The sequence below is a fragment of the Triticum dicoccoides genome, chromosome 5B (assembly GCF_002162155.2).
Source record: "Triticum dicoccoides isolate Atlit2015 ecotype Zavitan chromosome 5B, WEW_v2.0, whole genome shotgun sequence".
Taxonomy (NCBI): Eukaryota; Viridiplantae; Streptophyta; class Magnoliopsida; order Poales; family Poaceae; genus Triticum; species Triticum dicoccoides.
Genome location: NC_041389.1, coordinates 347568755 through 347572842, shown reverse-complemented (window position 1 = coordinate 347572842; position 4088 = coordinate 347568755).

Below are 4088 nucleotides of genomic sequence, written 5' to 3'. Positions count from 1 at the left end.
AATCGACTGACCCAAAAGTCCATCCAGTCGACTGAAGTGTAGCTAAATCGGAGCAGCATCGCAAGCAAGAGCAAGAGCGAGAGCAGTAGCGCGAGCAAGAGCAATAGCAAGAGCAGACCAGGAAGGGGACCGAGAGCAAGAGCAGAGCAGCAGCGCGAGCGAGAGCTAAAGCAGTAGCAACTCCTACTGATGCGGACGTCACCGCCGAGGGAGCGACGCCGTGGAGGAAGTGGCCGGCGATGCCACCGTGGATTGATCCGCGCCGTGTCGGCTCGAGACCGACCGCCGGCAGGACCGTGAGGTCGAATCAAGAAGAAAATGCGGTGATTAGTGTACAACCTCTTTGGTGGCGCCGATTAGGCCGCAGCTTCATCCGAGGAAACGGTGATGATGATGCTCTTCCGATGGTGCATGTGAAGACAACGGTATGGGAATGGAGGTGGCACGAAAGACGAGGGGAACGTCGAGGCAGCTCCTTGGAGGTGGAGGACGGGGTGGCTGAACCGGCGAGACGAGGAGATCAACGACAGATCCTCATCCGGTACGATGGATGAGTGACGTCGAGGTGTTGCTGTGGACGACGTCATCGGGGAAGAGGCTTCAGCTGGGTGGCGGATGGAGGAGGGTGTGGTGCTTCATCGCGGGTTTTCACGGCCTCGGTGTACGAATGGGTGGGCGGATGGGATGGGAGTGGGGAACCATGACTTAGGGACGCGCTTGTCCGAAATGTGGGGTAAGTTACGAAAGTACCCCCACCGATTTGAGGCGGTTCTTTCGGTTCAGGGGTACCACGGGCATTTTGCATGTCGGGATTTCACAGGAGGTGGGAGTTTTCGCGCGCACTGTAATTTCGGAATAGCAAGGCGCGGGTTGAGATGGAGGGAGTTGTTGGAGCACAACGAGACAAAGATATATCTTAAATATTTCGGGCTAACAAGGCGCGGGTTGAAATTTCCGGACAAGCCTAACGTGTACTGTACCAAATCAATCCGCACTACAAATGTCATTGAACACTGTGAATTCATGTTATGTTCAGTTAAAATATTTCGCTACGTGTATAATGCATGCAACCTACTACTCAAATGAACATTTTAGTGCATTCCAAACATATATACTACCGCTTCAATATGAACTAAATTTGAATTCGTTCCTCTATTTGAATAAGATCTACAGTAATGATTGTTGTGAAGTCAAAGCATTTGAATTCGTTTCTCTGTTTTAATAAGATCTATAATCATCATTATTGTCAAGTTAAACCATCATTTATGTATTATCTTCACAGCACACCACATGATTAGTCTCGAGTTACATATGAACTATGTGTACTATATGAACTTGAACTCAATTTTTTGAATCCACTTTATGTTGATTTCAAATCACATCACATTTCTAGCTCTAGATAGATCTTCATAATCTAAACCATGTCTCATATGTATAATGTGTTTATCACATTATGTATGGTGCCCCGCCCCCTACGCCTACAATTATTTATATGTGAGTTGCAAACACCACACATTACCACAAATTCAAATAAAATATGAGAATGTTCGATATATAGTATTGTTTAGATTGTTCGCTATTTAGTTGTAAGCTGCAAACGCCACGCATTATCACAAATTCAAATAAAATGTGAGATTGTTTGATGTATAGTATGGTTTAGATTGTTCGACATTTAGCTGTGAGTTGCAAACACCATGCATTATCACATTATGGTATAACATGTGCACAACACGCGTATCACCGCTATATTCATGCATGCATATGTTTAAAACACTATGATCTCCTATTCAAATATATGAATCCACTCTCATATCAAATTATGATCTTTGTTAGTCTCTTACACCCACACAATCCTCTAACCTTTGTAGCTACCACTAACTTTCTCTCGTGCATGCACACGCCCTCCTCGCCCTCCCCCTCCCTCGGCATTCTATCCACCGGGCACATTCATTTTTTCTTTAGGTCGTTCTCCCAGAGTCTCCACAACTCCTTTCTGACACACATCGATCGATAAACCTCTCCAGCGATGCCTGCCTACAACATACACACACACCTTCAATATCCTCCTTTATGTGTCCTTGCCTCGTGTCTCTCATACGGTCCCGCACACGTGTAAACTTTCGCCCCTCTTTTCATCGATCTCACAACCTCACACTCCTCCCCCTATCTAGCTAGTAGCTGGGCCTCTCGCACCACCTCCTAGCTCCTCTCTGTTTATCCATCTCGCTAGGCCTTATTTGCCTCTAACAAATGGACATACACCAACCTATCTCTCGCTATACATATAGCTAGCTAGGTCCTTATAACTCGTTTTTACTCACGCGTCAATCGATCTACCTCATTAGTTATGTCTCTCCCTTCCTCCGACAAACAACAATTGATCTACCAATCTAGTTAGGTTTGCTTACCAAACACATGGTTCCCCTTCATCATCCATGGGTGCGTCCCGACAGATCTATCACGCACAGGCACACACAGAAACACATCCCCACTCTTATTGATAACATTGCAGTTCCACCCTCAGTTTGTCTAGTAGGCCTCTCCCACCATCTTCAAGAAGCAACTCCATCACCCATCCAACACTCTACCCCTCTCCTCACTCTCTCTCTCCTCTCTCTCTCTGTCCCATCATATTTCCCATCCTTCAGTTATGTACGGATGTCGACCGATCTCCCTCAAGACATAGCTGGGTCTCTCCTTCTCAACACATATACGAGTCGTTCTACCTCTATAGTTAGGCCTCTGCCTACCACTCCCCCCACCCCCTCCCCCCCAAATACCGATACATTGAGCGCTTTAGTCATGTCTCCCTGCCACACACAAACTTGACCTGTGCCCTCTGACGTTCCGGTAGGTCAGTCGCCCTATATCTTTGACTTGCACACACACACAATTTCGATGGCTCTCTTCATCGATCTTGCACCCACCCACTTGATCCTTTGTTCGACTCTATAGATATCTGTGACCCCTCCCTCTCTTCTCGTGGATCGCCCGACCCTCTATATATGATATGAATAGGCCTCCATTTCACACACATTGCATGCAAAATTTTGTTTGAGATGTCATCGACACATATTCCCACAAATACATTCACGAAATCAACCCCCCCGCCCCCGCCCCCACCCCAAAATAAAAAACACTCACGAACGTGGTTTGTATCTCTCTCACACACCCACGTAGGTGGGAGACGTGCACGAAGAGAAGTGGTGCATGCATGGCGCACGTACTCCCGTCTCTTTCCCAACCACACCCGCACAGGTACACAGTGGAGCTCATTTCTGTACGAAAAGGCAGCCCACGTGGTAATTTGGCACATGTACTGGTTGTCCACTTGGTGGAGGGAGGATCGTCTACCACGGGTGAACAAACAAACTGCGACTTGACGCGCTATGTTAAAGAAAGAGGCAAACCATGTGGGGCCTACCTTAGAGGTAAGGCTCTATACACTTGAGTACTTTTGATGTGTCCCGTCAACTCGCAGAACAAGGAGAAGCTTGCTTAGTATGCCGTCTCCCCCACCCACAGGCGCGGTGGCTCGGAGGATGAGGTGAAGCTTGCTTAGTACTGTATGCCTTACGCCCGCTCCCTCGTCCACGCGCGCGGTGGCTCGCAGGACGAGGAGAAAAATTTACTACTCCCTCCGTTTACTCCTCGTCCCTATTACCTTGGTTATAGAGATTATATCATATTGTTTGGAATATATATGTCCTTTAGTAGATTTAAATATGAACTACTAGTACATACTCCAAACACTGATGTATATAGACATATTTTAGAGTGTAGATTCACTCATTTTGCTCCGTATGTAGCACTCTCCCTCGCCCCTCGACCCTCGCCCATGTGGTGGACGTGCAACAATTCATTCGGTCTCATATAGCCAGAACGATATATACTGCACTACCATTATTGCTCGACTTCCCGAAGAGGCGAAGAGCCAATCGCAAGGTTAATATTTTGGAGATGCCAAGCGCAAGGTTATAGGAGAACGAGTAGTAGGTGCCGCATCATTTATAAATAAAGTTTTTTTTCTTCAGTGGCACGTACGCAATATGATAGGTTCATATGGAGAGAATAGGAAACCGCTCCAC